Below are 14,805 nucleotides of genomic sequence, written 5' to 3'. Positions count from 1 at the left end.
ATGATCTGAGCCAAAGTTGAACACTTAACTGACTGAGCCACCCAGGCATGAGGAAGGGGACTTTCAAAGTTGCATTCAGCCATGCTCCCCAAACCCTGGAAGCAGGTGTTGAGCAGTGGAAATACAACCTTCACAATATTTAATCAATACTTGAGAATGCTCATTCAGGCTTCCAACAGTTCTGTCTAGTCTGCCCTTTGCTCCCCACTTCTGTGCCACAAAGTCCTCACTGACAACTAGCACCTACTTCTTTCTAACAAATGTGAGGGCTGCTTGATGTTCCTTCTTTTGATTATTTTCCCTCAGGAATGCTATAGTTTGGATTCCCACTGTTTAGACTCATTGTGTTGTATATGTTTTCTTTTTGTTTTGTTCATTTCAATCTACTCTTTTGATAAACATTTCAAACAAGAGGCTCTAAGTTTCTAAGCCACTAAATATTATTCATTTATTCACTGGAGACTTGGCTATCCCAATCCTCCTTTATTGTTTTTATTCTTGCTGCTGCTGAGGCAAGTCTGTTTTTTTCTCCCCAAAACAGACATGGATCTGGTCTTCCCTCAGGCAATAAAACACCAGGCTTTGCACTTAAGCTAGCTGCTCTAACCAACCAACCAAACCCCAATTTTCAAAGACTGAATGCTACAAATGTTTATCCTGGGAGACCTCCCCATCCTGTCAACGGAAGGGGAAAGAGAAGAGCAAAGGCACCATAACTTCATTCAAAACAAAAGCACTCCCAGAAATTATAGGCACATTACTATCTCCACCCCTTGGCAATGGACCTGACAAATGTAGTCCCAGGAGGGCTAACTCCAAGTTACAAAAGGATAAGCATGAAATTTTGGTGGACAGTTAGCCAATTCACTCTGGTGCCCACAAAGTTCTCCCTTGACTTGTTAAGGGATTTCTAACATCCTCCTCTGCCAACTTTATTGGTCATTTAATGAAACATTTGTTGCAAATTATTATATGTTAGGCACAGTAGCAGGCCCTGGGAATATAAAGATCTGGTCCTTTCCCTCAAGATCTCAGGTTTAGTCCTAAATACAGAGATTGGATTGGTAAAACAATGTATCTAAACACCCTTGGAAGACAGCTATTAATTATTAAATACATAAGTATAAATGATTAAAGGTACTTAAGAGGAGAAATACTGGGGGGTATGGAAGGAAAACAGAAGGACGTGTCTTAGTGTGGAGGGGAGATTGAGGAACCAGTTCTCCAAAGAAGGGCCAATCCTTTGGTTTTCAACATTTTGTTTACTTTCTCTCAAAAACAATTTTCAATTACTATGTACCCCGTCCCATTTTTTACAGTTGACACCTGAAGTCTTTCATTGTAAATTGGATGAACAAGGCTTAATAGTCAGAAATACTTTTTCTCTTCTTATTGTCACGAATTCACATTTATTTGTCTTCCCCCTTAGAATTTCAGGTATTTTTTGCTTGTAAGCTTTTTAAATTTCTCATTCTATAATACATCTCTGCAAAAACACTTACCTAAAGTCAAATTCAATTTTTAAAGTATTTTCTTTAAGTATAAGGCTTTAATTGTTAATGGTTGTTTTCTGGATGGTTGGTGATACTATCAGCATAAAATTGATAAAGGTAGAGAACAGAGAGGCGTTTGCCCAGGGTCTGACTGCAGGGAATGTTTTACTACAAAAGGGAAGAAAGGAGAGAATTTGGGGGGATGAGGAATGCCTGGGTATCTTGACTTGAGGGCATTTACACAATCTTTTGTATTTATCAAACTTCATAAAACTCAGTAATAAAGGGTCAAATTTTTAAAAATAAGTATATACAGATTTAGAAACTGAAGTATCATCATGACTGTTTGACATTTTTTCTTTGCAGCTCTTTTTTTCCCTTCTGAAACTCCAAAGCTTTCATTTTAGCCTATTTTTTCTCTAAAGAGATCTGTCCTCAATATTACCTGTATTTTCCTCAAAACACTGCTACTATCTTATTTAGATTCAGCAAATTTTGAAAAAGAATTAGACTTTTGATGCTACCCAATTGAGAAGTTTACTTTCCTATTTGATAGACTGGTATTTGAAGAGACTCAACAGTATGAGTGGCAATGCATCATGCCATTAAGAGGAAAAAAAAATTCCAAGTATGCATAGGCATTATTTTTACTGAGTATTTTTCAGCAAGTTACTCTTTTAAATCCTAGGCATTAGAGTTAAGATTCCAGATGTTTTCTCCCAAGACATCGATAGAAGTCTATTTGACCTCAATTGTACTTTTCTTTCCTTTTTCTTTTCTATACTTTAAGCCTTAGAAGCTTTGTAAACAAATAAGGACTCTGGCTTGCTGTGCAGAGGTGGAAACAAATATTGCAGTTACATAAACTAATATTGTATAACAGCCTGATGGGTCAACTATTTCACCATCAGAGAGGCAATGCCAGCATCCACATCAGTCAGCTGTCACCCCATAACCAAAATACTATCCAGAAGATGGCAGCGTAGGAGTATCCTGAAATCATCTCCTCCCACAGACCCACCAAATCCTTAGCTGCATATGGATAATTTCCCTCTGAAAAAGATCTGAAAACTAAATCAACTGCTTCTCCAAAACAAAAAGACCACATTGAGACTGGTAGGAAAGAGAGAGAGAGTGTCACCAAAACTCCCATTCCCCAGTGTGGCAACACACAATGGGCAAGAATCTCAACAGTCTGGTATTTCTCCTGGAAGAGCAAGGTATTCATGCCCCATACGAAGCACCCCAACCCCTGGGATATGCACAAGAAAGATGAGCCCCCTAAAACATCTAGCTTAGAAAATCAACAGGACTGATGTCCAGAGGTCCCAAAGTGTCAAAGGAAACAGATTCCTGTTTTGAAGGGTTTGCATGCAGTCTCAACTGCCCCCAACCCCAGAGGAAAAAAACAGTAATTTGAAAAGTGGTAGGCTGTATGTAAAAAAAAAAAGTAATAAAATGTATTTGCTAACATAAAACCATCTACTGGAGGAATGGGATACAATTGAAATTATCCCCAGAGATGGAGGCACTGGCAGGTAGCAATTTTGCTGCTAGCACAGAGCACTGGTAAGCTATCTTGGACATGGCACTTCCTGCCATGTTGCTAAGACAGGAGGAGCAGGCATTCACAGAACTATCCTGTTGCCTCACTGAAGCCAGAGAGCATGTGTAGTTGCAGCACTCTCTTGCTTTGTGGCTAGGGCAGATAGGCATGAACTATCATGGCGTTTTCTCACTCCCTGCCTAACGTCAACAAGCATGGGAAATTGTAACATCCGCTGCTCCCTGGCTTGGACTGGTGAGTGGAAGTAATCATGGGATTCTTCTACCCTCAGCCTAAAGCTGGCGCGTGCACAAAGACAAGGCAGTCTTTCACTGCATTCCTGAAGAGCACAGAAGAACACCATCAAAACATTTTCCCACTGCCTTTCTGAAGCCAGTGAGTGTGCCCTGTGCCTCTACTTCTACCTAAAGCCAGAAGACATGCACAGTCCACACAAGGGATATTCTTGATTACCTGGCCAAGACGGCTGGCATTCTTAAGCTTCAGAGGAAACAATGGGAAAGACTATTCTTGGCAGGCCACCATACCTAGGCCATTACACAGACAGTGGACTTAAATGCAACCCAGCCTTCCTGTGAAAAGCTTATGTACTTAGCCTGGAACTTCAGCCTGAGGGACAGGCTTCAGGTTCCCCACACATCCAGAGGCTAAGGGAAGTTCTCCCAGGAAAGATAATCAGAGAGACACAGTTTTTGCATATACCCTTTTGGCCTTACTACAGTGAGAGATGAGACCTTGCAGAAAGAGTTTTTCTACACTTGACTGGAGCCCAGATTTTTACAACTGTGTTTACAACTGTTACATCTCCAGGTCTCCTGATCTGGAAGTCAATAGGGTTTTAAATTGTGGCCCCATTGGATGGTATATGTTTGCAATACTTTAAAAGCTGCTGCTTGAGGGTTTGGCTTCCAATCAGCCTGAAAGTAGGTGCTACATAAGATTCTCCACCCCCAAATGGTCATTTGGGACAGGTCTCAGCACACCTTCAACAATGAGGCTATATCAAAAATAAATCAAAAAGTTTAGACAATCACAAAGATCCAAGAGACAACAAAGAGCAAGGAAAGGATGAATGAGAAATTTCATCATCTACACGAGGCTATTCCTCAAGACAGAGGTAGCTGCCTCACCTTACACATAGAAACAAACACCAAGAGTCAGACAAAATGAGGAAAGAGAAATATATTCCAAATGAAAGAATAAAATAAAACCTCAAAAAAGACCTTAATCATACAAAAATAATCAGCCTGATAAGGAATTCAAAGTAACAGTTATAAAGATGCTCACCGACCTTGGGAAAAGAACAGATGAACACATTGAGAACTTTAGCAAAGAGAAAATGCAAGAAAGTACCACAGAGACATCACAGAGCTGAAAAATACAATAACTGAACTGAAAATACACTAGAAGGTTCAAAAGCAGAAAAAAAAATCAATCAGTGAGCTGTTAGACAAGGCAACTGAACTCACCCAGACAGAGCAATAGAAAGGAAAAAGAATGTTTAAGAAAATGCCCCAGAGGAGAAGAGAAAGAGACAGAAGACTTGTTTAAAGAAATAATGGCTAAAAACTTCCCTAACCTAGGAAGGAAACAGACTTCAAGATTCAGGAAGCCCACAGAGTTCCAAAATAGATGAATCCAAAGAGAACCACATCAAGACACATTATAATTAAAAAGTCCAAAGTTAAAGAGACAATTGTAAAAGCATGAGAAAAACAAATTGTTATATATAAGGGAAACCCCTAAGACTATCAGACAATTTCTCACCAGAAACTTTGTAGGCTAGGAGTGACGGGACATATACAAAGTGTTGAAAGGAAAAAAACTTCCAACCAAAAATATTCTACCCAGCAAGTTTATCATTCAGAATTGAAGGAGAAGTAAAGCGTTTTCCAAACACACAATATCTAAAGGAGTTTATCACTACTAAACTGGCTTTACAACACACGTTTTAGGACTTAAGTTGAAAAGAAATGGAATTATTAACAAGAAAACATACAAAAGTAAAAATCTCATTGGAAACGATAAACATAGTAAAGGCAGTAAAGGATAATCAGTTATAAAGCTAGTTTTAAGATGAACTAAAACCACAACAATCAATTAAAGGATACATAAAATAAAAAGGTGTAAAATGTGACATCAAAAACATAGAACATGGGGAAAGGGAATAAAAATTTGGTTTTGGAATATGTTCAAGTTTAAATTGCTATAAACTTAAAATAGACTATTATACATAGAATTATATATAAACCTCACAGTAACCACCAAGCAAAAAAATAAAATAAATACGCACACATAAAAGTAAGAAAATTAATTACATAACACTAAAAAAGTCATCAAACCACAAGGGAGGAGAGAAATAAGGAACATAGAGGAGCAATAAAAGCAGCAAGAAAACAACTAACAAAATGGGAATAAGTACTTATCTTTTAATAATCACTTTAAATGTAAATAGATTATATTCTCCAATCAAAGCAAGAGTGGCTGAATGGATAACAAGACACATCTATATAATAACTACAAGAGACTTGCGTTAGAAGGACATAGGCAGACTAAAAGCAAAGGGATGGAAAAAGATATTCCAAGAAAATGGAAATGAGAAAGCTAGTGTGGCTATATACATATTGGACAAAATAGACTTTAAATAAAAGACTCAAAAATTAAAAAAAGACAGATTTGCACTACATAATGTTAAAAGGTTCAATCTAGCAAGAAGATATAATGTGCATAAATAAACATTATAAATATTCATTCCACATAGGAGCACCAAAACATATAAAAAGCAAATATTAACAGACCTCAGGGAAATACTGATAACAACACATAATAGCAGGGGCTTTAACATCCCACTTGCATCAATGGGTAGATCACCCAGACAGAAAATCAATATGGAATCATCTTAAAGAAACTAGAAAAAGAATGAAGCCCAAAGAGTAATAAAGATCAGAGAGAAAACAGACTAAAAATACAATAGAGAAGATCAATGAAGTTCTTTGAATGGACAAAATTGGCAAACCTTTAGCTAGACTCACCAAGGTAAAAAAAAGTCTCAAAAGAAAAATAAATCAGAGAATTCACAACAGAAATACAAAAAATAAGAAACTACTATGAACAATTATATGCCAACAAGTTGAACAACTTAGAAGAAATGAATAAATTCCTAGAAACTTACAATGTTCCAAGACTGAATCCTGAAGAAATAGAAAATCTGAATAGACCAGTTATTAGTAAGGACATTGAATCAGTAATCAACAATCTCCAAACAAACAGAACTCTAGGACCAGACAGCTTCACTGGTGAATTCTACCAAACATTCAAAGAAGATTTAATACTTATCCTTCTCAAACTTCTCCAAAAAAAATTGAAGGGTAGGGAATGTTTCAAAATTCATTTTATAAGGCAAGCGTTAACCTAACACCAAAAACGGACGATACCACAAGAAAATTATAGGCTACTATCTCTGATAAATGCAGAAGCAAAAGTCCTCAACCAAACATTAACAAAATGAATTCAGCAACACATTAAAAGGAACCTACACCATGATCACATAGGATTTATTCCAGGGACGCAAGGATGGTTCAACATTTGCATATCAATCAGCATAATACACCAAAGTAACAAAATGAAAGCTAAAAATAAGATCATTTCAATAGATGCCAAAAAAAAGTGCATTTGACAAAATCCAACATCCTTTTATGATAAAAACTCTCAAAAAAGGTATAGAGGAGATGTGCCACAACATGACAAAGGCCATACATGACAAACCTACAGCTAATATCATACTCAATGGTGAAAAACTGAAAGCCTTTCGTCTAAGATCATGAAAAAGAAAAGGATGCCCACTGTCACCACATAATATTGGAGATCTAGCCACAGAAATTAGACAAGAAACAGAAGGCACACAAATTTAAAGGAAGAAGTAACACTGTCACTATTTGTAGATGACAGGACAGAATACATAAAAAACCCTAGGCTCCACTAAAAACTATTAGGACTAATAAATAAATTCAGTAAAGCTTCAGGATACAAAATTAATATACAATAGGTAGGGAAGGATCACTGGTGAGATCCCCGGGTGAGACTTGTACGCCCACCCCCATCCTGGCCCCCAGCATCCACCCAGTCATCATCAAAGTGATGCTTGTCTTCAACAACCATGGGAAACTGCATCTCTCCAAGTTCTATCAGCTCAACTTGTTATTCACAATAACAAAGCATCAGGGAGACATTCCATTTGGTATCTAATAGAGATGAAATGTTTGTAATTTCCTAGAAAAAGGACTGTTAATTGGAGACTCTGACAACAAACTGATTTTTAGGAATTATGTAACATTATATTTTGTCTTCTGGGTGGATTCTTCAGCAAGTGAACTTGGCATTTTAGATCTACTTCAATGATTCATGGCAACATGAGACACGTGCTTTGAAAATGCCTGTGAACCGGATTTAATTTTCCATTGTAGATGAGGTTCACAATATTCTCGAAGAAGTGGTGATGGGGGAATGGTACTAGACACCAATATGAATGAGGCTCTTACACCAAATGATACACAAAATAAACTGGAGAAACATGAAGCTGGCTTAGAGGGGGCTCCAGCCCATGCTCTATTAGCTGTAAAGAATATGAATCTTCCTGGGGCACCTGGGTGGCGCAGTCGGTTAGGCGTCCGACTTCAGCCAGGTCACGATCTCGCGGTCTGTGGGTTTGAGCCCCGCATCAGGTTCTGGGCTGATGGCTCAGAGCCTGGAGCCTGTTTCCGATTCTGTGTCTCCCTCTCTCTCTGCCCCTCCCCCGTTCATGCTCTGTCTCTCTCTGTCCCAAAAATAAATAAACGTTGAAAAAAAAATTAAAAAAAATATGAATCTTCCTGATATCCCAAGAAGTACTATAATTGGTGACATCAGTATAGAAATGCCAAATCTGCCCTCTTTAAATAAAAAATTTTAAAGGCCACTCCCAAGCAAAGTCAGAAAAGTCATTTAACTTTACCATGCAGTTGTTTACCAAAAATAGAGGAAGAGAGTCTCAACTTTTGTTCTTGGATTTAAGTCAGGGTACCATTATAGAGGTTGTATAAAATCAGTATGGAAGCTTTTCCTGCTCAGTGATTTTGAAATTGCATTGCTCCAATGTTATATTTCTCTTTTCTAAACTGCATTCCTATGCCCACCTAAGGCATGCTTCTATGGATTGGCTACTAAAATATTTCAATAAGTGTTTGAGACATTCCTTTAAATTATGTACAATCCAAAATGTTGGTATTTTGTATGGATCACATGTGTAGCATTCCGTAATTCTTTCTGCTATTTGTCACAATTTTTAAAGAACTGAGTATGTACTGCATGAAAACATTAGGAACTTTCTTAGTTTAAATAAACTCCAGTTAAAAAGGAACTTCTCTCTTAGTTTAAATAAACTGCAGTTAAAAAGGTAACTGGACTTTTTTTTTTTAAGTTTACTTATTTTGAGAGAGAGAGACACATACACAAAGTGTGAGCAGGGGAGGGGCAGAGAAAGGGAGAGACAATTCAAAGCAGGCTCTTCACCACGAGTGTACAGCCCAATGTGGGGCTCAAACTCACAACGCATGAGATCATGACATGAGCCGAGATCAAGAGTCAATGCTTAACCAATTGAGCCACCCAGGTGCCCCGGTAACAGGACTTCTAAAGTACCTCTCTGTTTGTCTGATACCTACACTTTAGCAATAATTTTTTCATGACCCTCTAACTCAGCTAATAAGGTATATTTTATCACTGTTAAAAAATATATACAAAAATCCATTGCACTTCTATATACAATAAACTATCAGAAAAATCAAGAAAACAATCCCACTTACAACTTCATCAAAAGAATAAAATTCCTAGAACAAATTTAACCCAGAGGGTGAAAGGTCTGTACATTGAAAACTTTAAGATACTGGTAAAGGAAATTGAAGACACAAATGAATAATCCGTCAAGCTCATGGATTAAAGAATAGTGTTAAAATATCTATATTATCCAAAGCAATCAAAAGATTCCATACAATCTCTATCAAAATTCCAGTAGCATTTTTCAGAGAAATAATTCTAAAATTTATATGAAACCATAATATATCCTGAATAGCAAAACAACCTTAAGAGCAAAGCGAGTGGTATCATGCTCCTTGATTTCAAACTACACCATAAAGCTATGGCAATTAAAACAGGATGGTATGGCACAAAAGCAGACACATAGACCAGTGCAAAAGAATATACAGCCCAGCAATAAATCCATGCATATATGGTCAATTAATTAATGACAAGGAAGCCAAGAATATACAAGGGGGAAAGGATAATATTTTCAATAAATGGTTTTCAGAAAATTTGACAGTTATGTGCACAAGAATGAAACTGGACCATTGTAATTTAAAATGGATTAAAGGCTTGAATGTAGGACTTAAAACCAGTAAACTCCTGGAAGAAAACATAAGCTGTAAGCAATTTGATCTTAGTGATTTTCCTTGGATCTGTCTCTAAAGGTAAGGAAAACAAAAGCAAAAATAAACAAGTACAACTATATCAAGCTAAAAAAAAAAACAAACAAACAAAAACAAAAAAATTTCTGCACAGCAAAGGAAACTATCAACAGCTAACAAAAAAAGAGGCAACCTTCTTGACGGGAGATAGTATCTGCAAATCACAAGTTTATTAATATCCAAAATATATTTTAAAAACTCATACAACCCAAAAATAAAACAAAAACTGATTTAAAAATGGATCTGAATAGACATTTTTTTTCCAAAGATGACATGCAGATGGCCAGAAGGCATGTGAAATTATGCACAACATCCCTAATCATCAGGGAAATACAAATCCAAGCCACAATGAGATATAACTTTACACTTGTCAAATGATGATTATCAAACAGAAAAAGATAATAAGAAGTGGATGGCACATCCTCACCACTTATTATCTTTGCCTTTTTTTAAAAACAGTATAGAGATTCCTCAAAAAGTTAGAAATAGAAACACCAGAAGATCCAGCAACTCCACTACTGAGGACCTACCTATTTGAAGAAAACAAAACACTAACTTAAAAAGATATATGTACCCTCACGTTCACTGCTAAATTATTTACAATTGCCAAGATATGCAAACAACTTAGATGTCCATTGTTAGATGAATGAAGATGTGATGTATATACACATAATAGAATGCTACTCAGCCATAAAAAATCATGAAATCCTACCATTTGTGACAACATGGTTAGACCTTGAGGGTATCATGCTAAGTGGAACCAAATCATAAGACAAATACCACATGATTTCACATGTATGTGAAGTCTCAAAAACAAAACCAAGGCAAAACCCAGATGTATAAATACACAGAACAGACTGATGTTTGCCAGAGATGGGAGAGAGGTGTTGGGGGGGTGGGGTGTAAAATGAGGGAAAGGGACCAAGAAGTACAAATTTCCAGGAATAAAATAAGTCATGGAGGTGCAACGTACAGGATGAGGAATATAGTCAATAATAATATATTAACTTTGGTGACAGATGGTAACTAGACTTATTGTGGTGATCATTTTGCATCACATATGAATGTGAAATCACTATGTTGTACACTTGAAGCTAATATTGTCAGTTATACCGTACAATTGCTTTATGTCAATAAGACGGGCCAATCTTCAAGACAGTGAAAAGTTTATTTAATGAAATCTTTCTGTTTATCTGTAAAAAAACAAAACACAAAACACAAAAAAACAAACAAAAAACTACCCAATTTGTAAACACTCACTGCCAAATTCTCTTAGTCCAACACTTTTGACTCACTGCATAATTCAGTGTGGTAGCCCGTGCTCAGGTCTAGTACGCTTTACTGCAAGCCTATACAGAAGAACAAGAGCTGACTGGCCAGGATCCCATCTACTGGAGTCCCAGTTCTCAGCTCTGCTGTTAATTCTCTGGGGGAATTAACTACCAACTATATGATGTGATTTTATAGGATCAGTAGAGCTTCTTCCGACTACTAAAGAAGTCCGATTTACTACTTGATATTTGCAAGTTAAACATTACAGATTAATTCCTTAATCTTAATTTTAGCCCTCTCTTAAATCTGTGGCACTTATTTGAGATTTAGGTAATTCTTTGCAGCAGGGTCCTAGCCAGGAAAGGCACTGCCCAAGAGGGTAAAGTGCCCAGTTCTCAGGTAGTATGGACATAATTAAAAACCTAAATAGAAAGAAGAGGACTTGGAAATAAACTTGACGTATTCCATAGTTTATTGTTGACTCAGGTTAAGGCACTGCCAAAGCCTGATTAAGAAGAGATTAAATATTCTCTGAGCAGGTGCTGTGACTATTAGTCCACTCTAATGGATTGCTCTATACTAAACCTTCAAGGAATTCTTTCTCTGATCAACAATAAGCTTACAACAGCCAATGATTTTCTCTCTTCTCCCTCTACTCTTCTCAACAAGTTTCTATGTGCCACTAGTTTCTACAAAAAATGACTCAATGAGAAAAGGTCCCTAAGATTTTCTTCTCCTTAGAAATTTGAAAAGCCAAACAGTGATCTTTTTTCTACATTCTTCCTTTCATACCAAGAGTTGCTATGTATCCTTTCCTTCAACTTACCTTTCAACGTTTCATCAATCTTGACTGCATTTCTAATGTGAACTTTACAAGAGTGCAGTATAATACTGGTTTGTCAACTGCTACCTTCCAGATGTATTGCATTGAACTAGAAACATCCCCTCCCCAAATTTTTATTGCGTAGGTTTATATGCTTTGCTGAACATAATATAAACCCAGAAGAAATATTAAATTATGCTGAGGTTAAATCTGGTGTCAGTGAAACTACTTCAGACAAACAAGATTGTTAACATATTAGTATCACATTGTGGGTAGTAGGGCATGCTAAGCCTTGATATACATAGGACAAGAGTGGGAGCAAGGAGCTGAAAATAGAACCAGGGGTAGGGATGAGCACTGGATGGATTTAGACTTGCCTTCCCCCTAGGAATAGCAGATAATGTATATCATAGTCCAAAAGAGTGGTGTTAGTTCCAAGCATCCCTAATGTTAATAAGGATTCCATCTGCTGGACACCAGGAGTCACCAGGCAAAGGCAATGCACAAAGTCAGGTGGGTGGCAGCCTCAGAGTTTGGGTGGTCCATTTAATTTGGAACAAGACCCCCTTTCAATGGCTGGAACTCAGGGAAACAGCATCCAGCTGCCAAATTACAGGGAATGTCAAGTGCTAGGCATGTTGACAAGATCCTAGTCAGTTGGGCTGGAGTTCAAGGCAAGCCTCCAAATCCAGCAGGGGAACTGAATTACTAAGCAGAAATAAAGACACTGTCCCACACAGTTTCACACAGTAGGCTAAGACTAGATGGACAGACAGCTGCTCACTGCAGGGGAGCCATGCTTAGGAGCATAAGACTAATTTCGGATTTAGGTGACTTTCAGGTATCATGTGACTTGATCAAGATTGACAGAGGAATCTGGCAGAAAGGAGCCTAGGGGCTGAAGGCATGGACCATGCAGATGAATGGGGATATGGAAAACAGAAGTAGACGCTTCATCAGTACAGGTTGGATTTTGTCTTAGCTGTAAGATTTAACTCTTCTTTTCCAACACAGTCACTTGGGATTCTGAATTAACCAGTCTTCTGGTCTATTGAATTAATTGTGAAATTGTCAGTTACCCTTACTCTAGCCCCAGTGGACTCCAACCAAATAAAAAGGCTGATACCCAGTTACTCAAATATTCTGTGTTTTCACAAATGTGTAATGAAAATCAGCGGCAAGACCTGGATCAAAAGCCCCTTTACAAGAGGTGAGAATGACGCAATGGCAATATTTGACATTGGATGTGGTAACATTTGTTACCCCAAGTACATCTTCTCAACTCAGCTGCCAGAATCTGCACTTCCACCAAGAGGAGTTAACACCTTTGGAATTCTTTTCCTGGGATCTTATCCCAAAGGCAATAACTGAAATATGGATTAATTTGCAGGTTTTTGAATTATCAGAGCTTCGCCTCCCAATATCAGGAAGCTGGGCAATAAGAGTGAATCAGGAATTTGGAGTTTTAAGGAAGCAGTGTTGAAAGAAAGCAGAAGATGTTGACAAGTAATGAGGAAAGTGCCAGAGTTCACCTGGAAAACTGAAACTGCCCCATACGTAATAATGAAGAAAAGAAGGGGTGGGGAGGACAAAGAGAGGCACAGAGCCTAAAAGCCAACCTTGGCTGCTCCATAACGTTCCTAGTGACTCTGAAAGCAGGTATCATACCTGAGGGTCTAGCAGAAATTTTAAAGGATGTCTAAAAAGGCTATACTACACCTACATTTTACTTATTTGGGGCTTATGGTACTACTCAAATAACACCCTCAAATTAGAAAAACAAAATGACATTCCAAAGGTGTAGTTTTCACTTGTTCTCCACTCCAAGTATTTTTTTCAAAGCCATTTTTGCTTCTGCACTCTGGCCTAGGGCCAACCCTCATCTTTCAGTGCCTTAACTATAGCCACCACCTTCTGACTGGTCTCTCTTCTTCCCTCCAACTCTGCCTTATTGAACTGAAAAATGCACATTTTGTCATTCCTCTGATCAAAGTCCTTCAATGGTTCTCAATTGTGTACAGAACAAATTCTGAGTGTCTTAAACAGATTGCATGAAGATTCTCTCCCATGGTGCTTCTGACCCATCTGGCTTTTTCTCTCATTTGGGGACTCATACTTTACCCTCTAACACCAGCAAACTCTTTGTAGTTTCCTGTACCCATCATGCCAAGTCTTATACTCCTGAGCCTTACTGGAGCAACTCAGCTTGTAGAAATCAAGTATCACAAAAGACATGAAGAAGCAGGGGCCAGTCCCTAGGCTCAAATTGCCATATTAATTTCCCTTCTGCTTACAGAAGGTTAGTTTCATTGTAAAGATGAAAAAATGCAGAGACCATAGACACCTTGGCATTATCAAGCATTTATGGAGAACCCACAGAATACCAACTTAAACATGCAAGATGATCACATTCGTTTATGAATTACGTGAATTCAATTATGAATATATAACTGTATTCCACATTTGGCATCTTTAAGTATCCTTAAAGACTAAACAAAATGAAAAACTATAAAAATTATTTCTGGATTAGTAACATGAATCTTTTTCAATACTCAAAAAAAAAAAAAAAACTCATTTAGTACAAGGAGCTTGCAGGGAGTGGCCTCCAAAGAATAACCCAAAGTGGAGATGTTAGATTCCTTAACCTGACCTTCATGTTTTCAGAGTGTCTTTTTTTTTTTTTTTAAGTGACCAGCATGAATCTATCAGGTTTGGACTTATTTACCAAGCTCCTGAGACTAATCTATAAAATAAGAAGGATATTTTTTTTTCATGAATAAGAAATATAACTGCAAAAGGAACTATCAATTTTAAATGCCACCCAACACATTCTTGCCCAGGATGCAAAGCATAATCAACATACCTATTAATTTGTAATGAGAATCAAAACTGCTGAGACATCAAACAACCAAGCTCTCTGTCTGGTACATATTCTTCCCACAGGCATATAGGGAGCAAATGAGGAGTTTCTTAGGGAGAATGTAATCAAATCCCTAAAAGTGGCATGAATAGAATGTTTGATAACATCGACCTAAGATAATGTGTTGATAGGACTAAGTCTATTCTCAAGACCACAACGTTGACTGATGTGCCTAACATTTAACACTTGAATTCACATTTTTATTCACTTCCACATAAGTGTCATGGAGTTTT

At 37.4% G+C, this 14,805-nt stretch overlaps 1 pseudogene; it reads left to right on the top strand.

Moving 5' to 3' along the window:
• Positions 1-3,254: 3,254 nt before the first annotated feature.
• On the top strand, positions 3,255-8,008 carry LOC125148674 (AP-3 complex subunit sigma-1-like; annotated as a pseudogene).
• The last annotated feature ends 6,797 nt before the right edge of the window (positions 8,009-14,805 follow it).

Source organism: Prionailurus viverrinus, chromosome D3, assembly GCF_022837055.1.
Source record: "Prionailurus viverrinus isolate Anna chromosome D3, UM_Priviv_1.0, whole genome shotgun sequence".
Taxonomy (NCBI): domain Eukaryota; kingdom Metazoa; phylum Chordata; class Mammalia; order Carnivora; family Felidae; genus Prionailurus; species Prionailurus viverrinus.
This window is presented reverse-complemented; position numbering and strand designations above follow the sequence as displayed.